At 44.5% G+C, this 25,636-nt stretch overlaps 1 protein-coding gene across 4 annotated transcripts in view; it reads left to right on the forward strand.

The window, feature by feature from the left end:
• The window catches only part of CCDC149 (coiled-coil domain containing 149), a 96,311-nt gene that overhangs the window by 6,355 nt on the left and 64,320 nt on the right, over positions 1-25,636 (forward strand). The window lies entirely within an intron of this gene.

Genomic DNA, 25,636 nt, shown 5'->3' on the forward strand with positions numbered 1-25,636 from the left:
GAACTCAGCATCATCAGTCATTAGGATAATGTAAAATAAAACCACAATAAGATGGCACAACGCGTCTATTAGAATGGAAAAACAAACTCACAAGTCAAAAATGGAAAAACTAAGTGCTGACTAGGCTGCAGAGCAACTGGAAGACTCCTATGTTGCCAGGGGAATATAAAATGGTACAGCCGCTTTTGGAAACAGTTTTACAGGTTCTCGTAAAGTCAAATACGCACTTAACCCAACAAGCCAGCATTCCCACTCCCAGTTGTTGACCTGAGAGAAATGAAGACACACATCCACACAAAATCCTGTATGTGAATGTTTATAGCAGTTTTATTTATAATTGCCGAAGATGGGAAACAAGCAGTGTTCACTAACAGGCAGGTGGATAACTTGCTACATCCATGTCACGGAATCCTGCTTAGCGATAAGATGGAACAGACCACAGATCCATGCAAAAACGTGGATGAGTCCTAAAAACATTTGGCACCTACACAGACTAGAAGATTCTGCTTATGTGAAACTCTTGAAAAGGCACAACTAAAAGGACAGAAAAACAGCTCAGTGGTTGCCATAGCCTGGAGTGGGTGAGCAGATTGACTGCAGAGGCACACGAGGAGCCTTTCTGGAGTGATGGGCAGAGTCTACACCTCAACTGTGTCAATGGCTACATGACTACATAAGTTTGTTAAATCCGTAGATCTGTACACCTCAAAAGGATGAGTTTTTCTTTATGTAAATTATACCTCAATAAACCTAATTTTTTAAAAGGGAGGAAATGGATATTCAAGACAGCCATTGCTATAGAGAGCTTTACTCTTTATCTCTCTGATTCCCCAGCTCATCAGCTCCCCATCTCCTGCCCTTGAACGACTAGCCATGCCCCTGGTACCTCAGTCCCATGGTCCTTACTTCTCTCTCCCCACCCCATATCAGGGTGATTAATCTTCATTCTTAGAGACTCGCCGATAACCAAGCTCTCCTTCCATGCACTCAGTCTGCCTTTTTCTCAACTTTGTTGATCTTTCTAGACTTTTGGAGGGTGGAGGGGGAAGGAACTCCTGGGGGGGCCCTTCTTTGTCCTGATGTCTTAAGGCCCAGGCTTTCAAAACTGAAAAGCCAGTCACTTTGTGACCAGTGTTCCGCTGAGCTCTCTTTCCCTTAGAATACAAAGGCAGAATGTCTAGCTTTTGAAAGGGAGAGGGATATATGAGGAGAAACAAGGTAGGAGTTACAGGAATTTGAGTCAAGGTAGATAAATAGAGTATCATTTAATATTTCAAAGCATTATTCATATTAATAATATTATTAAATGAAAAAAACTGCACAATAATGAACAATTCTTACACACATATACAGGCAATCCGCGAGGCTTGAAGAAGTGAGGAAAACTTCTTAGGACAAGTAGAACTGGGTCCCTCCCCTTTGGCTGAAGGGGGCGTGGGCGATGGTGACAGGAAGCAGGCCTGAACACTAGGCCGGTGGCTGGCCTTTGAGGAGATGCTCCGGATAGAGGCTGAAACTAGTAGGTGGAGGTACAGCAGAAACTGAGCCTGGGTGGCCAAGGCAGACCAGATGGTGAGCAACTTCAAAAGCAAGACAGAAAGGTGCGTTCTCATGTAGCTGGTAATAACCACTGAATGCTTTTTTAGCTAGAGTATAAGCTGATGGAAATACCTGGAAGACATTTGTGTCCACTGAACTCAATAACCACTGAGCCTCTGTCATTCACAAGGCACCGTGCCAGGCAGTAGGGACAGACAGACAAATTCGGTAGCTCTCCCAGGAGTCAGGGAAAGACAAGTGAAGATGAGCTACCAGTAATCTAGTATTTTCTGTCACCATCCGTATTACCAATTACCCCTATGGCACCTAAGTCATATCACTTATCATGTAGTTTTTTAACTAACCCTTGACCACTTGTCTGTCCTTCCACTGGACCCAGAAGATCTTGGACTCCTTGAGGGTAGGAACCATATGTTATTAACTTGTGACCTTAGCACTTAGCACTGTACCTTGCCCTTCATGGGTACTCAGTAAATGGGGAGTATGTGAATGCTTGGACATCTGAGTAAGTCAGGTGCTAAGGGGATGCAGCATCAGTGGGGAGACATGAAAAGGGATGGCTATGAGAAAGATTTTCAAAGGAAGACATCTACAGGATTTCATAGCCAATGGGATTGAGAAGATGGACTAGAATGAGTCCAAGATGACCCTTGAGGTGTGGCTAGAGAGTGGTGGTGCTGGATGTGACCAAGGGCTGGGAGGGGACTGCATCTGGGGAGAAGAGGACAGGTTCCAGTTAGAACTCTGCATTGTTGAGAGTTTCCTGGGAGTATCTGAACTCTTACGAGGCAAACTCCATGCTTCCCGGGAACATTTTTGATGAGCAGCTATCTTCATAGTGGCGGGCTAATTTCAGAGTAAGTTTATTAAAATTAGCATGTGGGGGAAAGCAAGCAGAACTGCTATTTTTACCTAATGGGATCATGTTCTCTCCTGTGTAGGGAGATTCGCATATGTGCTTCTAAAATTGACAATTTCTACTCTTATTCTGTTAAAAAAAATTAATTTAGCGACTTTCACGTTGAATAAAATACATTGGCTGAAGATGAAAAGAGGACTTTGGCTAGTCCCTGAATGAAAATGACCAAAGTGAGCAATATTTCTTAGCCACTTCCTGGTTTTCCACCAGTAAAACTATACTGAGGCTCTGGGTGCCTCCTGGCAGAGGACTTGGCTTACCTGGGAGCCTGCATCTCTCTCTGGTCCTTTAGGTAAAATAGTGCCAGTGGTAGAGGACACCTGGTCCCCAAGAAACACGGACCTTAAGCAGATTTTTAGAAGTGTTTCCATTTTCATTTCACATCTTCTAGCTTACCCTGTTTCTTTTATCTTATGGTATTTCATTGTAACAAACATCGTAAGTTTGTTCAAAATATCAGACTTCTTTAAGCCAATCTACCATTTCACAACTAGCTTATTAAGCAATCTTAAAAAAAAAAAAAAAGAAAAAGAAGAAAACAGCACTTCACCAGGTCCTCTCACTCAGAAGCCTTCAATAGCTCCCCGTTACTGGGTATTCAAGACCCTCCTCAAGCTGATCTTGACTTGTCTTTCTAGCCATCTGTCTCATTGTTCTCATAAGCTGGCTGTTCCAGCTGAACTGGTCTGTTCTGCATTCTGGCTCCTCCCTTATTCTCCCACCCTGACCTCATCTGGTGGGCCTTCCACTTCTTCCCTGACCACAGCCTTTACCAGCCCTTCAAGGTGAATAGACACCCACAGCCCTCATAAAAGTCGTCTGTGACCACCCCAGCGCAAAGTGAGCTCTTCGACCTGTCGCCTTACGTGATGTAGGTTCCAAACCACTCGTGGAACCCTTCCGTGCTCCCTGGGCAAGGAGAGGACCTTCTCTGTGTGTGGATCTTAACTGCTGTACAAGTTAGTGAGCTCCTGAGTAAAGGGACCGTGACCACCGGGGTTGGGGTAGAAGACAGGAATTCTAGAATGATAAGGCTTTATGCTGTGGCTCAAGAGGTGTGGTCCTGCACCTGAGTGAGGATACTGATAGAGCATCCTCCTAATGACTTAGTTCTGGCCCATTTGCAGGGCTTCTGCTTTGATTTCACATTCTCATTTGTGGGAAGAGGCTCACAGACATGCCTGCCCACCTGTAGTTTATTAGTGACAGACCTACAGGTAGGGGGTCAGTGACATCAGGATGGATCCATCCCTGTGTTGGGTTGGTGGGTTGGCATCAAAGAAGAATGAAACATAGCCCGGGGTATCTCAGTGGGATAGATGGTTAGCAAAGGAGGAGGTCAGCATGCAGCGTACTAGGGACGTAATGAGCGGTGCTATGTGCGAAGCCTTGTGTGTGAGACAGTGCTCTCGAGGGGTTTACAGTCTAGTGGTGATGGAGAACAGGGGCACACATTGTGGTAAGTGCTCTGTGGGTAAAGGGGAAGATCATTTGGATTGGTGGATTAAGGAGGTTCTTGATGAGGGTGGCACTTGGGCCAGGAAGTTTGGCAGGATTTTTGCCAGGGGAAATGCAGAGGAAGGATGTTCGAGGCAGAGGGAGTGGAGATAGCAAAGGCACAGAGGTTGCAAAACGCAGGCTTGCTTGGGAAATCCCAGATGTCTTCCTTTGCTTGAGACACATAGTGGGGCATCAGGTGCTGTTTGTTAAGCTGACCTTGAGTGCCCGGATAGCTACAGAGAGTCCTGGGGTTCTGAATGGCCTTCATTCTGGAGGCAACTCAAAGGGCATGAGTAAGAGGTTGCCTGGGGATGAGGGTTGAGCAGGACATAGGAGGTCACCTGCCCCTGTCCCTGTCCCTCCGTCTCCTTGCTCTTATCCACTCTCAACCCACCTGGGTCTGCCTTCCACCTCTGCTTTTCTCCTGAAAATGCTCCTGCCAAGGCCTCCCAAGACCAGCCTCCTGTTTGCCACACCTCATGGTCTTTCTTCTGGCCTCAACCTGCCTGATACTCCATGCTGCTTCCCCTGCACACGGGGCTTTGCCTCTCTCCACGGGGCCGCTGGAGGTGTCCTCCAGACCCTCGTGCTCAGTGTGCCCTAAACTGAGTTCACCCTCCCTCTGCCTCCCGCCCTTCCCACCTCTTCCCCTCTTCTATCCCATCTTAGTTAATGACATCACTATGGAAGCATCCTTGATTCTTCTTCCCAAATTCCACCCCCCATCTAATTGTTTATGAAGGCCCATCTTTTCTGCTTTAGAACAAGTCCTCAAATCAGGGCTCTGTGTCACCTTTCTTACTATCCCACCACCACCCAGGTTCTCATCCACTCTTCACAGCATATTTGCAACACCCTCTAAGATCTTTCCATGATGGTACTAGAGTTGTCATTCCCAGCACTGACATGATTCACCACTCCTTTGCCTAAAGTTCTCTGATGGCTTTCCAGGGCCTGCAGAGGGAGAGCCATTCCTCAGGTGTCCTCCAATGGCCTGCCCTCACCTCACCTTCAGTAACTGCTCTGTGTCCCTAATGCCACCGCCTCCCCCCCGCCCCCGCCATAGAACTGCTACCAGATCATTCCATACCCCGAGGCATCTCTAGGTCTTGGCTTATGTCCATAGACTAACTCTTACTCACATTTTAAAGCTCAGCTCAAATGTCATAACCTCCGCTTGGTTTCCTACCTCAAGAGATTGGGAAGTGGGTGGTAAATTTCAGTTAGGAAGGTGGTATGGGGGATTGCGATCAGGATGAGAAGGTAAGGGAATGGGGTCCCTGAGGAAGAGGGACCTTCAGAGAGGTGGGTGGTCACCAACGTCTCGCAGAGCGCCAGGCACATGATACTGGGCAGGTACTTGGAGAGGGAAGGGAGGGAGGGATGGAAGGAATGAAGGGAAGGAAAGACAGTTTTCCTTGCCATTTCCAACATTCTCTGTGAAACCAGCCCTGCTCACCTGACAGGGTGCCGCACTTCCAACCTCTCCCCAAGCTGAGCATGGCTGTGAAGGAGCTGAGAGTGAGTTCCACATGGCCCAGCATATGCCTGGTGTCCTGGCCAGCTTCCTGTCTCAGGCTGCAGTGGGTTACATAAGTCATCAAACCCTACCACTGGGTAGCTACGTGGTCAGGGGCAAATCTCCTGACTTTTCCAGACTTCAGTTTCTCTGGACTTTATACAATGAGAGTAACAGTACCTGCCTTGCGTCCCTCACCTAAGATGAGGATAAAGTGAGATGAGGTACGTGAAAGTGTGTTTTAATGGCCCCAACCATCTGCAGCCGAGGTGGTGGTCCTGTCCTTGCCCGGGCTTTAGGAAAACCCTTCCCAGGGCTTCAGAGATGCTTCAGCAGAGGGAGGTGATGGGTCAGCTGCTGGCTGTCAACGTGATGCCATTGAGAATTCATATCGATGGGGCACAGAGTGACGTACCTGCTTGCTCTGCCATCTGCAGACCCCATGACCAAGGCAATATTGGAGGTGGCAGCAATGGGACTCCCTTTTTTTTTTTTCAGCCAGGTCCAATTTGCTTTTTAATTTGCTCCAGACTGGCAAGTGCTATCGGGGTCAATCTGTAACCTTTTCTGCTTTCCCGACTGTCTCCAGCTTTGCCAGAACTTCCAGCACATTTGCAGGCTGCTCGATCAGTCATCTCCTGGGCTGCTTCCACCACATGGCCTCTTCTGCGCTCCCCTTATTCACCTCCTGACCCTGGACCCTTCTCACTCTCCCTCAGTCCAGTCTCCTGCCGACCACTCTGTATTTGTCATCGTTTGTTGGGGGTTTGAATGAGCCTCACAGTCCGCTGATTTCAGTGCTCAAGACACAGCACTTGCTCACAAAGAACTAGCATTCACCTCCCTCCTCAGTTCTTGCAGGTGCTTCCCCATCAGCCTCCCTGCCTCCTGCATCTCTTTCTGCCTTTCCATCCCATCCATCACTGCCTGGTCAGGGGTCTGGAGGCACAGCTGTGATCCTGACCCTTTATAGCTCAGAAACCTCCAAGGTCCTATTGGCCCTCACCTGGGCTCAGACTCTGTTGTCATTTAAGGCCTTTCTTTTGTCCAGACAAAACAAAAATGCCTTATTTCGCATTTCTCCTTTTCGCAAGTCCTGTGCTCCCAGCCAACAGAACCCCCTGGGGTCTTTGCTTCCCTGCACCTGGCCTTGCTCAGGCCGTGCTCCTGTCTAGAACTCCTGTTCTCTTCCTTCTCCTCACTCCTCTTTCAAGGTTTGGTCATGACCACCTTGATCCCCACCTGAAAGGTCTTTTGCCTTCTGCAATCCCAAGCGTCTTGACACACCTCCGTGACCAGCAGCTCCCTGGTGCCACACAATGGAATTGTTTCTGTCCATGCCTTGCCTCCAGCCTGGAGTTCCTCAGCGCAGGATGGGCGGATTCATTTTTCAATTTCCCATTGTGCCCAGAACCATGTCCTGCATGTAGTGATCAAATCTAAAAGAGACGACAAACCCACTGGCTTCTCAGCTACTGCTTGAACTGGAAAACTACTGAATTAAAACAAGGGTGTCCTTTTTGTTTGTCAGAATAGCATGTTTACTTGTTCCTCTCCCCCAGGTCCCCTTCCCTCCATTTGATGTCACAGGCCTTCTGACTCTCAAAATATAGATGGTGATTAAGGTAATAAGTCAGATCTCCTTTTAATAAGCTCTAAGGGGTTTCTGAATTTACTAGAAGTCGGTTCCTCCCTCCCACTCTCCCTCCCACCATTCCTTCTCCTTCCTTTCTTCCAGACTGGAATTTTATTCCATCAGATCTATTACTTGAAAAGCGTCAGGCAGAAGCTGCTGGTGGGAAATCATTTGTTTATAAAGAGCTACTTTCTGTCATGGATTCTGACCTGTGTTATAGTGTGTCTGAACATCTGCCAGCCTTTAACTCTGCTCTGGACTAGAATTTAAGTTTGTTTCAAGATTATTTGCCACCCACGAATGCCTCTCATGCAAAGAAATTATGCAGTTTGGGGGATCCCTATGGCCATTTTCTTATCATGAGAAGTCATAAAAATAACTCCTTAAGTTTGTCTTTCTTCCCCTGGTATTTAAGAGGATTAGGTCCCAGGCACTTTGCTAAAAGTTGGGGTGCAAAACCCAACAGGGTGTCATCACCGTCCTCTGTGTTCCGTAATCTAATTCTTGTAGCCACTTTATCAGTTAGAATGAGCAGGGGGAAGTGTCCTTATTTTATAGACGAAGAAATGGAAATTCAGAGTGTTTATGAAATATTAAAAAATACAGAGTCCTTTTTTTATGATTACTCAGCAAGAAGCAAGCATGTGGAGCTAAGCCTTTACACTTGAGGGTCAGAAGGTTTTCTCTCTGGGAGCCTTGGGTTCAGACCTCTGCACACTCAGGTCAGCTGACCCAGCTCTCCACCTAAGAACTTAAGCTGAAAAAGAGACCTTTGGGGTCTGGTTGCAGACTCCTGCCAAGACTTCAGTTTAGGTTGGAAGTTGAGTAAAAGTGGTGTCAGAAGACCTGCAGCTGTGACCACATCCTGAAAGATGGTCAGGACGCCCCCTGCGTGTTGTGGGCTGAAGGCGGACGTGCCAGGTGACCCAGCCCTGTCTGAGCCCCGGCTCCGCAGAAGTGAGGGCCTCTAACCTCCCATGCCCACCTGTTCACCCCCATCACAGAGGGTCCTTGCAGCAGCGGGGCCCTGCCCTTGATGTCCTGAATCAGTGAACGAGGAAAGGTCGGGGAAGAAAACTAAGTGGCTGAAGGTGTTACTCAGAGATGATAAGACCTTGGGTCATGATGGATTTATCTTTAAATTTCCAAGTAATGTGAATTCACTGCCCCCTCCAATTTAGAAAATATAGGTATGTTTCAAAGGAAAAACCATAATTCCACTAGCCAGAGTTGACTGCTATTGACATTCTAGTGTATAAACTTTCAGACATTGCCCCATACCTTTATTTCTAAAACTGAGTTTACATCATATACTATTTGATTTTTTCCTTTGTATTGAGGCTAACGTTCGTACCGTGAATGCACACGGTGAATGCTGGATGCATTTTTACACACCTGTGTGACCGCCGCCCAGATCGGGATGGAGAGCGGCCCCAGGCCCCCAGACAGTTTGTGTGCCCTCTCCCAGTCAGCATCCTCCCCCAGCCAGGAAACCACTGTTCTGACCTGGGTCATTCCAGGCTGGTTTTATAACTTGTTCTTTTTTCTGCTCCTCAATAAGTAGTGAGTAGGTCCTTAACTCGTCATCAGCATCCGCATCTGTCTTAAAGGCAGCACAGGGCGTGCAGTATTGACAAGCCAGACATCTGCTGTACTTCGAAGCTCTGTTTTAGGAATACTTATTGTAGCGTCTCCCACTATCAGAAAGCCCAGATGTCTGACATCAGGGGTTCTGTTTAGCTCCAGCAACTTCGAGATCTTCCTGTGGTGTTTGTAAGGCCAGCTTGTGCCTTCCCTGGCTCGCTTAGTTGCTTTGAACACATGTGTGTTATGCGAAACGTCCTAATTACCAGCCCGTGTGTGTTGGAAAGGGCACCTCAAGTTGTAGGTAGCGCATGGTATAGAGGTGTGCACGGGAGAGCGAATTCCAGGGTGTTCATTCATCTCATTCTGCAACTTCTTTTCAAAAAAATTCCTCCATAAAAGAGGAGGGGAATTCATTGGACAATTTATAGACACTTGGGTTTAGAGAGAGATGCTTTTAAGGTGACATTGGTGAGCAAGGGAAATCGCTGTTTTGTTTGGTGGAATCATCCATGAAGACACTGACAAGGAGAAAAATGCCACTTGTCTCCCAGAAACACTCTCCTACCCAGTGCCACGCAGTTCAGTCTCCACTGTGTGGCCTCGGACCACGCACATTTGGGAACCTCCGATTCACCCTCTCTGGGTTTGCTTTTAATTGTTTTACTGCCACGGTTACCGTGATCCCTCCTCTGCTGTGCCTCTTAGTATCAGCATTATTACCATTAGCAGGAAAGTTGTACTTAAATTGTTTCCATTTTTTAGGCACTTGTTGTGTGCCAGGCACCACATGGCAGACGTGCCCGATGACCCAGCCCTGTCTGAGCCCCGGCTCCGCAGAAGTGGGGGCCTCTAAGCTCATGAAGTGTTTTTTGTTTAACATTCAGTTCAGGCACATATTTAAAGGAAAAAGGAAACATGTTTTTGAGCCCTTTTGAATGAGCTGGATGTTTTAGTTTTGCAATGTTGTTTATTCCTCACAACAGCCTCGGGAGGCAGCTGGAGTTGCCACCGTTTTACAGCTGTGGTCCCCAGGGCTGAGATGATGCGTGAACGTGAGGGAAGATGCGAGTAAGGCAGGAGCTGGGATTTGAACCCCAGGTTTTCCTGATCCCAAAGCCTGCATTTCTCCCACTCTACCACAGCCTCACCAGATGAAGGAGGGAGTAAATGAATGAATGAATGAATGAACAAACCAACCTGCTAGAGTGGAGTGATCATTTTTAGGAAGTATGTATTTTGAATTATGGAGTTGGAAGGGAAATGTTCTTTCATTTAAACTCTATTTAGTACCTTGATATAGTCCTTATACACTTTTGTGTTATGGATACCCAGTGTCACCTCTCACTGGTGACATAGGGTTCTATTATGAACTCAGTCACATATGTTACATTATAAGGTGATACATTTCCTCAATATCAGTTGCTTGGGCATTTAGGTATATTATTTAGGATTTTTTTTTACTTGAATATACAAAGAAGTTTGATTCATATTAGGCAAAATAATGGAAACCATCCCAATGTCTATTGCTTGATGACTGGATAAACAAATTGTGTTACATCCATGTGATGGAGCACTATTCACCAATAAAAAGGAATGAACTAATATATGTGACAATATAGATGATTTTTTTTACCTTTTACCCATGTCTCCAGTTTCTTTTTTCCTTCCAGTTTTATTGAGATAAAATTGACATACAACACTATATAAGTTTAATGTGTACAGTGTAATGATTTGACTTACATACATCATGAAATGTTTAGCTCAGTAAGTTTAGTGAACATCCATCATCTCATATAGGTACAAAATTAAATAGAAAAAAATTTTTTTCTTGTGATGGGAACTCTTAGGTTTTACTCTCTTAACAACTTTCATATGTAACAGACAGCAGTGTTAATTATATTTATCATGTTGTACATTACAACTCCAGTACTTATTTATCTTTAACTGAACGTTTGTGCCTTTTGTCCACCTTCATTCAATTCCCCCTCCCCCTACGCCCCTCCTCCCTGGCAACCAACCACGTGTTCTCTCTATCTGTAACTCTATTTCTGTTTTGTTCTGTTTGTTAACTTGTTTTGTTTTTTCAGATTCCACATATAAGTGAAATCATACACTATTTGTCTTTCTCTGTCTGACTTATTTCACTTAGCGTAATACCCTCTAGGTCCATCCATGTTGTCACCAGTGGCAAGATTTCATTCCTTTTTATGGCTGAGTAATATTCCATTGTATATATATGTACCACATCTTTTTTACCCACTCATCTCTTGATGGGCACTTGGGTTGTTTCTGTATCTTGACTATTGTAAATAATGCTGTAACGAACATGGGGTGCATATATCTTTTCTAATTGGTGTTTTTATTTTCTTCTGATAAATGCCTAGGAGTAAAATTACTAGATCATATGGTAGTTCTATTTTTAACTTTTTGAGGAGTCTCTATAGTGTTTTTTATAGTGACTGCAACAATTTGTATTCCCACCAGCAGTGCACGAGGGTTCCCTTTTCTCTCCATCCTCACCAACACTTGTTGATTGTTGTCTTTTTGATAATAGCCATTCTGACAGGTGTGAGGTCATATCTCATTGTGGTTTTGATTTGCATTTCCCTGATAATTAGTAATATTGAGCATCTTTTCATGTACCTGTTGACCATTTGTATGTCTTCTTAGGAAAAATGTCTATTCATGTCCTCTGCCCATTTTTTTAATTTGGTTGTTTGTGTTCTTTGATGGTGAGTTGTATGAGTTCTTTGTATATTGTGGATATTAACCCCTTAAATGATATGTCATTTGCAAATACCTTCTCCCCTTCAGTAGGTAGCCTGTTTGTTTCATTGATAGTTTCCTTCGATATGCAAAAGCTTTTTATTTTGATGTCCCATTTGTTTATTTTTGCTTTTATTTTCCTTGCCTGAGGAGACATATCTAAAAAAAAATTACTGAAACTAATGTCAAAGACAGTACTGTCTATGCTTCTTTCTAGAAGTTTTGTGGCTTCAGGTCTTGTATTTAAGCCTTTAATCCATTTTGAATTTATTTTTGCATATAGTGTGAGAGAGTGTTCCAGTTTGATTCTTTTGCATGTAGCTGTCCAATTTTTCCAACACCATTTATTGAACAGGCTGTCTTTTCTCTATTGTATGGTCTTGCCTCCTTTGTCATAGATTAATTCCCCCTGTAAGTGTGGGTTCATTCCTGGACTGTCTATTCTATTCTATTGATTTATATGTCTGTTTTTGTGCTAATACCATACAGTTTGATGACTGTAGCTTTGTAGTATAGTTTGAAATCAGGGCGCATAATACCTCCAGCTGTATTCTTCTTTCTCAGGATTGTTTTGACTACTCAGAGTCTTTTGTGTTTCTATACAAATTTTGGAATTATTTGTTTTAATTCTATGAAGAATGCCACTGGTATTTTGATAGAGCTTGCTTTGAATCTGTAGATTGCCTTGGATAATATGGTCATTTTAACAATGTTAATTCTTCCAGTCCATGAACATGATGTAACTTTCCATCTGTTTGCATCATCTTCAGTTTCTTTCATCATTGTCTTATAGTTTTTCAAGTACGGTTTTTTTTACTTCCTTAGATAGATTTATTCCTAATTTTATTCTTTTTGATGCAGTTGTATTCTTAATTTCTCTTTCTGAAATTTCCTCAGAATCAGTTGTTTGGGCATATCTGTATATTACTTGGGGTTACTTTTAATGTAATACCAGAAATAACAGTGATTTAAATAAGATAGAATTATCTGTATTTCTAGTTCATGTTGTTGGAGGACAGAGGGAAAGAAAAGTGCCCACAAAACTAAGAAGGCATCTTGAGACTGAAAAATGAGGCAGGCAGCTCTATATAATAAATGGGTCAGTTTATTATGGGGTGATTTACTCACAGAGTGGGATCAGGGGACAATGGTCCGGAAGCATTCACAGATACAGTCTGCACCACTGAGGGGCCATTGGGACAATTTTATAGTTAACCTGGAGTATGGGGGTAGGTGCTTGGAAACAGGACGTGCGTGCCTAAGTCAAGATTCATGAATAGATAACTAGTCTCATGGGCACCGAGAACACGTCAGGGAAGGTTTTCATCATTGTTTGGGAACTAACAGAGCATAGAGGCCACTTGATCCTACTGATTATTAAACAATTTCTATTAACTACAAAGCCTTTGACGACAGAGAAGTGATTTACTGCACACTATTGTCCTGGGTAAGGTCAGCAAAAGGACAGAAGAAACTATAAGGGCCCAAGATGGCGTCAGTTATGCTAACAACCAGCACATGTACAGTACATCTGGAGGTGGGCAGTTTGGGTGGATGTGGTGGCTCACCTTTTGTCGGGGATCCAGGTACCTTCCATTTCTCCACTCTACCACTCCGTTCCAAGAGTGAGGTTTTCCGTTTTGTGGACCAATATATTGCAGGACTGGGGAAGATGGGCAAAGGAGGGTATCCCCCCACCCCCTTAAGGAAACATCCCTGAAATCCCAAAGGACACTTCTGTTTCCATCTTATTGACCAGCACTGTATATGAATATAGGAGATCATAGTGGTACCTACCTCACAGAGGACATGGTGAGGACAAATGAGCTAATGTGTGCAAAGTGCCCAGAGCACTGCCTGGTACACAGTCACTGGTAGAGAGGGTCCCATCTGTGTTTTGAGGGATGTTTCCATGAGCATATCTGGGTCTCAGGCTCAAGGTCTTACTCAGGATATCCACTGCCCTCTGTAGCCTTTTAGGCCTGTCTGCCTCTGAAATTTCATCTCCTTTTGGAGTGGTCAGACTGATCATATATTCAGCAATTTGCAATCTGATGCTACTGTCTGTAGTGATCCTGAATTATTACTGAATTTTCTTTGCTGAAAGAGAAATGCCCGAACCTTGACATTACCTGCATCAGTGATGTCTGTGTGTCCTTCCCCAAGGAATTTTTTAAGTGTCAGGTCTTAATTCTGCACTTGCAGAAGAGTAGACTGGAGCAACATGTTTTATTGTCATTCAGATGCTACCCTGATGAACGGAGATGACAGAGGTAGTGGGTAAGTGAACAGACTGTCAGGAAAGCAAATAAAATTATTTCCAGCATCACCATGTGGTCAGTTGGTGATTTGTAGCCAGTGAGGATTTTGCCATCTTCCTTGAAAGCCATAATTAACTCTGGTCACCCACGGGAGACTTTCACTAACATAATCAGCTCATTTGCACAGTTATCAGCCAGAGAAACAGACCTGGACAGAGTCCTCGCCTTAAGAAGTATTTACAATTTAGTCTGGTCTCTGAAATCTCTGGTGATTTGAATCACTGGGGTTGCACACCCACCCATGTTCCAGAATAAACCTCCTAACTTTTTGCTGTGGGGCTGAGTTCTGGACTGACAGTTCTTGTGGAGAAAAATTTCTCACTAATCAGTACTGCCTGGAGTTGGTGGAAAGACAGTAAGAATGATGAAGATGAAGTTAATTTGAAGGAGCACGTTAACAGTGCTCAGAAAAATGTGAGTGAGGAATAGAGAGAGGGGGAAAAAACAGCTTCCAGCCACAAGTTTCAGCTGGGGACACCTTCATCCTGTAGGCGGAAATTGGGGCCCAAGTGGCCCTTTAGTGATAACTCCGTGGTTCTCATCCAGAGAGAACCACTGGGGGAGCTTAATGATCGCAATTGGTTGAAACCTTGGCAGATGGTGGTAAGAGCTCTATTTACTTGGATAATTAAAATGGTGACAGATTTGCATGGCTGATTTCAAGATCTCTAGGCTGCAGATGACTGCCTTTGGGGGCAGACTGGGATGAACACCTCCTTGCTTTAGAGTATCTGCACCTGACTCAAGTATCAGAGAGACGGGAGCCAGGGACTATTCCCACAAAATGCTCCATCTTGGGTTGAATCTTCATCCCGAGCGCTCTGGCCCTCTTACGGAACAGTTCATCCCAGCAGGGAGATGACATTTCTCAGAAAGGCAAGGTCTGCTGACAAACTTAGGATTGGAGATTGTTTTCTTTCTTTGAATAGGACAGACACTCTTCTTTTGATTCTTTTGATACCATGATAATTAGTAAGATTGGTGCCTTTAGACTTTATTGAGTGCTTTTTAAAAATATGCATTGTCTTATAAAATCCTTAGATTCTTCTGTGACAGAGGCAGGCCACTGCAGCAGAGAGGGCAGGGGAAAGCACTGAGTTCAAATCTCACCTTTGCCACATGCAAGCTGCATGCTTTTTTTTTTACCCCTTTAGAGCCTCAGCTTCCTTATCTGTAAAAGGGGGTAATGATGTCTACCTTTTGGAGTTGTGATAAAGATTAATGATTTATATTCATAAAATGATGAATCATCTTTGGGCATGGAGTAGTTTCCAAAATGATGGTTGTTCATATCATCCTTTGTAAAATGAGGAAACTGAAGCTCAGAATGGGTGAGTGGATTCTCATGGCCCAGTGGTAGGTGATGGCAGTGAAACTTACTTTTCTCTAAATCCTAGGTGCCATCTTGCTTCTATTAATGACACTATTGTCTCTTTATCTCCCCAATTCCCTCTTGTTAAAGGATGGTCCAGGAATCAATTCTAGTTGAGCCAGTGCCACCCTTAATCCTCTCAGTACCTCACCTATAAAGTGCAGGCACTGCCACCGGTCCCTCTGCCCGTGGTGTTTGGGAGCTGATCTGAAAGGCTCAGAGCTGACAGATATGCAGTGGGGCTGTATCAGGGAGTGCTGGGTCTTTTATAATTTCTTTTCTGAGACAAGGGGAAGTAGAGCCAGAGCATTTTCACACCTTTTAAAGAATGCTGGACCAAAATGTGGTCCATACTCTGCTGGCTTCTTACTGCTACCCAGCCCACAGGCGGAGCCCTCTGCAACTGAATCGAATTGTTATCCTATAATGAATAGCCAGTGAATCCATCATCGTATTCCACATATGACTGTCATATGTTTTAATTTGTCATTGCATATGTGAGGGTTGGTGACATGGGCTGTCACCTGTATCCAGCATATCCCAGGCTCTTGGCAACCTGAATGGAAAGGAAGAGGCTCAGATGCCTGGGTAATTTCAGTGTTCTGTCCTGAAACAAACCAGAGTTGCATGCCCCACCTTCAGCATCTCGGCCCCAGGCAAGGTCGGATCAGCCTAGCACGGAGGAGAGAGCGAATTCACTCTAGGCAAGCAATGATTTTTAAAAATACATGCTCTCTTCAGTGAATGCGAGGGGGTTTCCTAGCCCATGTATGGCCAACTAGGAGGCAAGCCAGTCATTTCCCTTGTGTTTTCTCATCTTTATAGGCCTGACAGCGGGACACTCTTTGGAGAGTGAGAAGATGGGGAGAAGGAGGAAAAGAGAAATAAGTAACAGGAGTGAAAGAATTGAAATAGATATTCAGGCCAGCCTTCGTTATTCAAAACTTCAGTTAACCAAGACTGTCAGTGAATTTCACATACCCCCCAGCTACTGTGGTTCACATTATAAACTCTTTCAATTACCTGAAATCTCACTTAACTTAAATTTCAGCACATCCCCTGGGGCAGTCAAATAATCAAAGTTTGCCTGTTGAAAGTAATACCAGAGAGGGGAAACCGCCCTGGTGACTCCAAGAAGGATAGATCATAAAAAAAAAAAAAAAAAGTCATCTTAGAGAATGGCATTAGAATCATTAGGTTACAAACTTGAAATTGCTGAAATGTTATCTAAAAATTACAGAGGCGAGCACAGATTTTTAAAAAGGCTGTGGAAATGCACAGGGAGCTGTATGGTTGGAGACGGGGGTGTGGCTATGGACAGGAAAGACTCCCACGAAGGTTAGCAGTCCTGCCAGGACTGTCGCGGGCTGGAGGACTTCAGCGAGATAAGCATCAGCGTGTGGTCAGCCCCACGTGGCACTTACCCTGCAGATGCCCACACTCGATCTGGCGAAGTTGTGAGTATACACGTATCTCCAGGTGACAGTCCAGGATGCTTACCTGGAGCAGTGATTCTGCAAGATTTTAAAGGATACAGCTGGTGAATGGACATATGCCCAGATGATGTAGGAAAGTGCTCATTTTAAGTGATAAGAATGAGGTTAAATACAAATATCATTCTGATGATTCTGTGGGAGCTGTCCTGTGACCTCTCTATATACATCGAGTTTTTGTAACTGGACTTCTTTTTTTCCCTAAACGTGATGCTAAAATGGGATTTACAGATGTAGGCTTAATAATAAATTGATGGCTATCTTACTAAAATATATATTATGAATATCATATATAAATAAATATATATATAATACATTTTTTTCTGCTTCGTGTTAACTGAAATCATTTATTTCTCAAATATTTTTTGAGCACTCTGGGTCAGGAGCTGCGCTTAACTCTGGAGATGCAAAGGTGAATGAGTCAGGCTCTGGCTGCAAAGAGGCCTCCGTCTGTGGGGAGACAGGCGGGTGGGCACGTGGCTGTGAGGCTCTAAACAAGGTGCACCCTGAATGCCGTGTGGCCACCAGGAGTCAGCTCTTACTCTGCCCGGGAGTGGCAGAGGGCTTCCCAGTTGCGGGCTTGTGAGCTGGGTCCAGGGGAGGACAAGAAAGGAGAGAGGTGATGGAGAGTGAGCATGCGGTAGCAATAGGTGGCACCTGATAGACACGACACATGGCGAGTAGGAAGAGCCAGGGAGGTGGACTGCAGCCAGATATTGAAAGGCTCTTGTTTGCCACTCTTCTTAAAGGCGACATTTTTAAAGAAGAGTGGCAGGACCTGATTTATGATTTTTCAAAGGACCTGGTACCTGGACTAGACCTGGTGGCCACGTTGGTCCCAGCTCGAGATTACGGGGCAGTGCAAAGGAGGGGTTCCAGGAATGGAGGGAGCAGCTTATTTGAGGTTAGAGAGGTTTTGCTGATTGTTGGAAACTGTTTACCTGGTGCTGCCGATTGGATGGGGATGAGGTATTCCTGGGTGGAGGAGGGAGGGGAGGGGAGGAAGAGAGCAGTAACAGAGTAGAAAGTAGAGGGGGACCTGGGGAGGAAATAGCTCTAAGAAAGAGTGAGTATGGTGTGGAGAAGTTTCTAAATTATTCCTGAACTTGAACTCTTCAGCCACATGTGTTTATCTTCGTCTGAGAAGCCTTTTGGATTAGCAAACCTTGTTCTTGCAGCAGCTAATAAAGTCTAGCCTGATCCCATCAGTAAAAGTCACTGTCGTTGTTTGACAGAGAGGGTCCCTTAGCGGAGAGGTCCCCTCCCTGACACCCTGGCTACCTTCATCTCTCTCTGCAGTTATCTGGTTGTAAAGCCATCCAAATAGTAATGTGGTATGTCAGATAGTCATTTAACTATTATGATCTTCCTTGTAGCAATTATGACTTGCTTTATTGCAGATAATAGTGAATGGGTAGATAAAAGCCACTCAGTGGTGAAAACGGTAGGTTTGAGTTCTTAAGGTGAGAAACCCAAGGCCACCTTCATGGTGTTGGTGTGTGGGCATGAATTAACATCAACAAATGAGCTATGAGCTCTGCTTTAAAAAGTATAATTGAAATGCAGTTCAAAAGAAATCTATTTTTGAGAAAATAATGAAAGCATTTCATGGTATCTAGTATACATGCCAGAAACTGGGCATATTTTACCAAGTTTATCCGTCCATGTTTCACTGATTACCCAGTACACCTGGTGTGTGGTTTCTCCTTTCTCCATTTGGTAGGTGTCTGTGCCGCACTGCGGCCACGTAAACTTCACCACTGTATATGTGCTTCTGTGTATGATTAGTGGAGGCTCAGAGGTTAGTTCAAATAAAAGGAATTGTTATTAAATACCCCCCCCCTTATTCATGAAGCATTAGAAGGGGAACCTTAGCAAGGTTGAGAAATAAGCTCAGTAGAATGGACCTACCTGGACTCACGTGGTGAACATTTGCTGTTTCTCACTTCCCAGTGTTCATTTCTCTTTCTCAACAGCACCCCAATTTGGAGGGTATTACCACTGGGTGTAATCTGGAGGGACAGGTCGGAGGGATACAGTCCGGGTGTCCTGTACGCCCCCCGGCAAAGCATGGCACACAATCAGCCTTAGGCCAGTTGGCGACACACTTGAGCAGGGAGACAGAGCCTGAAACATAACAGAGTTCACTTTTACCGGATTCAGTAGCCTCTGACTCAAACTTCTTTGCACTGAGATCTGGTAATTCCTGGTCCTGCCTCCAGACTTGCTGCCAACCTGTTTCCAAGTTTACTTCTCTGTCTTCCTGCCAATTCTATGATTTCCAGTTTCTTTCCAACAGATTCCTTTGTCAGTTACTGTTGCCTACAACCAAAGGATCCTAACCAGATATATGCAGAGAGCAGTATGGCTGTACTGGTTATTACCTTCATGATGAAGGATAAATTGACCTCTTAGAGCAGTAGTGTCCTCATCTCTAAAATGGGCTAATCAAACAACCTATTTCACAGGGTAAAATGAGATCTTTCAAGTAGAGCACTTTGCACAATTTGGAAATAGTAATTAATGTTCACTAAACAGTGGCTGCCACACTTACCCTTATAATCAAATAAAGGTCTTCTCATTATTGTTACTCCTAACAGTGCCTGGCACATAGCAGACATTCAAAAAATACTAATTTGTTTCCTCCTTTCCTGAAAACAAAACCTCCTTTTACAGGGTAGGGAGGAGAGCAAATGTCCCTGGTCCCTATACTACACACAAACTTGACAAACAGAATTACACCTTGACTGAAGGGCAAAAATAGAGGGGCCTAAGGAGAATCCAGTGTGTGTCCCTTGGCCCCACCCGAGTGGCCAGAAAGTGGGGTGTTTGCCTGTGCCCTGCTCAGCTCAGCCCTCTGCAGTGGGGTCGGGCGATCACGTGACCCGCTCACCCACTCCTGTGATTCTGATACCAGCTGCGGAGGCTGAGGCCAGACCCATGTGTGCCTCTGGTTGCCTGGGTAGCACCCTGCCTGTCAAGAGTGCATTCGACAAGGTGATAACAGACCCCACGTTAAGAAACAGCAAAGCCAGTGTGTTCTTTGTAGGCCTGATTTTGGAGCCTAAGTCACATCTGAGGGCCTGAGTCACAACTTAGACAATTATGAGTTCAAAGGCACTTTGGAAAATAAGGTAACTCAGCTCAACTGTGGAGTTGAGCTGGTGAAGACCCCAGTCATCCGACACGTGGCTAGCCAGAGCTTTTGGGGACGTGGAGCTGGCTGGCCACTGAACAGGACTGTAGGTGGCCTCTCTAACCTCAGCCATGCCCTGTGGAGTAAGACTGAAAAGTCCCCAGGAGGGCCGCCTGTTTTCCAAATAGGGTCTCAAAATACTGTGAATGAAGATGCGTTGCTTTCAGGTACACAGTTATCTCTGAGAGTGTCTTGTTAAAAATATGGTTGAACCCAAGAGAAGTAATTTGTGGAATTGCTAATAATTTGTTTGTTACCAATATAGACTACTAACAAGAGCCTGGAATTTGTCGTTAGAGCCCTAGTTTGAGCTGGTAGTTGTTAGTTACGTGATGCTGGGAAAGACAATTAATCTCACCTGTCTTGTCTGTAAACTGGGGAAGACTGTTTTTGTCCCACATGCCATAGTGTCACCTATCGAATGAGAGAGTCTCTGGGAAAATGTTCTGTAAGTTTTAAATGCTGTCAAACGAATGCCTTTAATTTTAAGAAAGTTTACAAAGCCAAATTTTAACATAGTACCTTTCATTTCAAGCTCACAGTAATCTCAGTGAGGTGAGCAGGGCAAGTGTTAATTAATCTGAGTGATGCCTCAATCCCAAAGAACTGGTTAATTATTTCTGTTACATAATGGCCTTTATTCGGGCACCTTTTATACCCATGCATGTCTCAAAACTCATTTCAAGCATCACCTCTTCTGTGCAACTTTCCTTTCCTGCCCAGCACCCACCCCCCAGCCCCACTCTTGCCTCTCACTAAAATATCTATTCAATGAATGAATAAATGTGCAGAGTGGCTTATTATAGAAGAACAGTTTCAAACTTTTAAAATGGCAATCCACAATAAATGTGTGAAAACGGGCACATATGTGTGTTTATTCCTACACACATATTCAAAAAGAGAAGTTTCATGAAACCACACTTACTTTCATTGCATGGGATTCATGCTGGTTTCTGTTCTGTTCTGTTCTGTTTTTTTGTTTGTTTGTTTGTTTGTTTGTTTTAAGAAAATGAGGGTTGCAATTGAATTGATTTCACTCCCCAGGCTAATGTATCGTGACCCACAACTTGGAAGACATCATTATGGAAGATGCTGACCCCTGGGAACCTTGTTCTTTGCAACTGGGCAGGTCACTTGGGTTATCTGGAAGTTTTGTCCCTGCTCCAGCATTCATGCTAATTCTCAAGAATGAAGACGTTACAAGGCTAGGGGAATAGGCATTAATGTAAGCATTATGGCAGCTTGCACATTGATTGTATGTAACATGCTTTTAGTGTTTTTCTGGCATACACAAAGAAGTCAAAAATCTAATACATTCTTAGGTTCTGGACAATTACCGTTTGAGAAAGATTTGATTTTAGTCACACATGTGTCCAAGAGACTATGTAGAGATTTGCAAGGGTGATTTTCAAATAAAAATCAAGTTCCCTATTCAAAATCCTCAGGCTCCAGATGTGTTTCGGATGCAGGAGTCTTCGGCATCTGAAAGGAAATGCAGTAAGAGTACGGTGTATTCTGTACCGTCCCCCGTAGAGTTGTGGGCAGCAGCTGGTAATCAAACACATTGATTTGTCTTCAGCAAATGCATGAATATTCACAGTCTGTGGCACAAAGACTGGTAAAAATCCTCATCTCACCTGAGGTCACTAACGAGATGTGAACGCATTTTTAATTTTCAAAACTTTTAGGGTTTCAGAAAAACCCATAAGGAATTGTGGAAATAACGTTTTTGTTATCCAGATATCGTGTTTTCCATTTCAGAATCCCTAGGACCATTTATCTGTTTAGGAGACCAAATGCTTGGCTCAGTGCCTAACACACAGAGGGCACCCAGAAAATATTTGTTGAATGAATGATCGAGATCGACTACAGCTTATAGAAAACTCTTGTTACGACCAAGCTGCTTTTGCAAAAACAGCCTCTAGTTTTACCCCATTTCTTTTAAGTGGATGGAAAGCTTATTGCCTCTACTTGTCCCTTACGAGGAGTAGAGGGGAGATGCTTGTGGATTCTTTGGTTTCTTTCCTTCTTCCTTCAGGCCTTGCTCTGAGAAAAGAAGAGGCAGATCCACTAGTTTTAGAAGACGATGGTTAAAGAAATTCTAGGTATAAAAAGTAGACAAATTCAAAATTCCCCTTTCTTAGCTTCCTTATGCTGAAAATACCAACTGGATGTAGTAACTGAGTCCAGGAATATTCTGATTTTTTTTCTCACAGAAGGCTTCATTTGTCAGGAATTGGGGTTCCAAGGCTTGGCTGTACCAAACTCTGTGTTCAAATTCTGGCTCTGCCAAACCCTTGGCATGTTATATATAAACTCTTCAATTTAAGCATCATTTTCTCATGTAGAAAATGTCCATGATAATAACACAGTAACCTCCTTGTGTTGCTGTGAGGATTAAAGGAGCTCATAGATGGAAAGCATTTGCCACTCACCTTTGGTTTTTGTTGTTGTTACTAGTAATAATAATGGTGATGATGTTAATCTTCTTCATCATGGTGGCAACTGAGCAGAAGCACAGAGCAGGGGCAGATATGGTCTCCACCAGTGTCCCTATCCTCACATTCTTTGCTATGGATTGTATTAATCAGGATAGGCTAAGTTATGCTCTGGTAACAAACACCCCGTAAGTCTTTGTACCTTACCAAAGGTACCTTTGCACCTGTACAAAATTTTATTTCTGAGTCATGCAAATTTCTGTGGATCCAAATGACTCTTCAGGGCAACTGTCTGTCATGTCAACTCTACACTCTGGGCTGTTTTGTTCTTACTGCACCTCCAGAGCAACACATGCCTCCCCAGATGTTGCAGTAGGAAAGGAGAAAGCTTGGCAATTCATACCTTGACTCCTAGGAGCTTCTATCCCAGAAGTGACTCACATCCCTTCCAGTCCCCTTTTACTGGATAATGCAAGTCACATGGCTCTGCCTTACTCCAAAGCAATGGGGAGGGATAGTCCTACCAAGTGCCTGGAAGGAAAGGAGACCTGGAAATACTGAGGAGAGGCACTAATGTTGACCACACAGACATCTAGCCTTTTCTCACTCTGTTGTAAATTGTCATTGCAAACACAGCCTCAGCCCCAGCCCCCTTTCCAACCAGGTGGCTGTCCTGAAGCCATCGCTGTCTGGAGATTCTGAACTGCCACTGCTGCAGGTGACCTTTAAAAATCATTGAGCCGGCTCTACCCTAGACCAGGCAGAGGAAGCAATTTCTGGGTGCTCGAAGTGACTCATACCTCCCTCACTGGAGCCCCTCCCCCTAGCGTTTTCCCCGGCACCCAGCATCCCAGTGATATTGGATGGGATGTTAAAATCGTGGTTTCCTCAAGCTGGAGGGCACCCCGGGAACCCACTCATTTTCCAAGTGTGTAATCTGAGGTCCAGGTAGTGTTTTGTTCCTTGCATCCCGTGGCTTTCCCAGGGTTCCGCCCGTTCATGATGAGCCCATGGCTAGCCCTGCATCTGGACGGAGGCCTCCTGACTCTGCTTGGTGATTTTCTGCCGCGCCTACTCCATCGTCTGCACTTATTCATCCTCCTCTAGAAGCAGAAACACCCCAAGCACAGTCACTTGGCTTGTCTCACTTTCTGTTCTATTTCTGCTCCCTCCTAAGGCTGAGGCTGGTCCAGGCACTCGCTGGTTGTTCAGAGCTGCCAATGGAGGAGGCTCTTCAGCACCTTTTTCTTTCCTTCGAGTTTTTTTTTGTTGTTGTTTGTTACCAATTGGAGGGATAGGAAATGGGACAGTTGAACAGTTGCCACCACAGGGACTTAACTACCACTATTTTAGAATAAGAACAAGAAATTCCATCCTGTTCCCCAGTTACACACACGCACACCTCCCAGAGTTTCCTACTGATATTTTAATGAGACTGCGTATGTAGGATCTTTAGCCAGATGGTAAAATATAGTCGGTGCTTGTACATGTTCAGAACCCCTCCTGCTACAAGAAGTGGCACAGACAACCCTGGACTGGCTCTGAGACTGAGCCCGGCCCTGAACCTCTAGGCTGCCGCTGGCCTTTCAGTCCCTCCAGATTATTTTAGTTGTTTCTAACTTTTAAGACTCTTTGAAGCTGGAGGCCTCCAGAGCCTGGGTTTTCAAAGTATAGATGGGGTAAGAATGACCTCTGCCCTGTGCTAACAGTGCAGATTTCGGAGCCAGCCACCAGAGACTGATGGTTCAGGCAGTGTGTGGGCTAGGGGTGAGCAGTCTGAGCTGGGGCCCAAGAATCTGCATTTTCACAAACAAGCAGGGTGCTTTCCAGGGTGATGTAGAGCAGGGTTCCTGGTTGATGCTGCCACACCAGAGTGGCAGGACCGTATAGGAGGTGTCCCGCCTTTAGCCAGAACAGCACCACTTTGAGCTGTTTTATAAATGAGGTTTTAGCCTAAGGTGTGTTCCACTGATAAAAATAAATGACATGGAATAACGCATTTGAAATTCCCTGTTCTAGGCCGTAGTAAGCAGAAGAAAGAACAGCCCAGCAGTGACTCTCTGAAGACCACCCTTTTTTTGGTGTAGCTTCATCTTCTTTACAGAATGAGTTTCTTATCCTTTGAGGCAGCTTCTCGTTGTCCCGTTTTCCATGCCACAAGGAGAGCCGAACAGCAACATTTCTCTTCCCCAAAACCTGGGTCCCTGGGTCTTAGCAGAGTCTTCTCTGCCTGTTTTCTACCAGGAATCTTAGACCCAGAGGGAATGGAGGCCCATTACTGACCTTTTCACAGCTTCCAAGGCCCTATTTGGACCTGCTATCAGAGAAAAATGGGTTCTCTCTTGGACCCTAACAGATTGCAGTTCAAGGTCAGGGATTCCACTCTGCCAGTACGTGGTGGCTCTTACCTGTCCCCTTCTAGTAGACTGGATGTGACTCTGATCTTGCCGGCCCCACGTTACAACGTCTCCACATGACTGCAATTTTCTTCCCCGAAGTCAGAAGACACGGAATATCTTTGGGGCCTCAGATTTCGATCTGATAAATTGAAGGGACAAAAGTGGCCGTCTTTGCGCCACCCATACTAATAGCCCTGCTGACCGAGGTGGATCATGGGCAAAGACCTGAAGGTACAAGGGCAGATCTGTTAAACTGTGTGTAAATGGCATTTTTTCCTGTGAAGTCTCAATACCTCCCTTAGGACATTGCAGTTCAGATTTTTGAGCTACTCTCCTCTGATATTTACTCATTGGGGATTTTACTCTTGAGAAATCACTGTGGCAACAGAACCGTTTTCCTCCACGAAGACTGTGTCAAAGTCTTAAAATCCAGGACTTTTTAAGGCAAGATTCCAACCTCATTACTGCCAGAAATAAGATTCATGCAAGGTGGAAGTGTCCTCTCTTAGAACTCAAATCTGTCTCAGAATGGCTTTTTCTTTCTCCTTTGTTTTTGAAGCTAAGCAATTACTTTTTTTTTAAGAAAAAAAATTGTGCTAATGCACAAAACTCTCTTTTTTCCCCTTTCATTTATTTAAAATTGAACTTAACAAAGTCAGTTCCAAGCAAGCACTATATATGAGTAATGCTTTTTGTCCATAAAAGAGCATTGACTCGAATGGTATGGGAGTGCTGATCCTGTCTCTGCTTTGTGTGAGCGTCCATAATGACAAAGTGCTCATGTCAGAGTGGATAATGAAACTATAAATTGTTTTCATGAATGCTCTGAATTTGGTCTTTTACGGGGCAAATTCAAAAGGTATTTAGTGCCACATTTCACATATGTGAATAACACCAGACGGTGCAATAGAGCCAATAAAAGTACAGAGT

Source organism: Camelus bactrianus, chromosome 2 (genome assembly GCF_048773025.1).
Source record: "Camelus bactrianus isolate YW-2024 breed Bactrian camel chromosome 2, ASM4877302v1, whole genome shotgun sequence".
Taxonomy (NCBI): Eukaryota; Metazoa; Chordata; class Mammalia; order Artiodactyla; family Camelidae; genus Camelus; species Camelus bactrianus.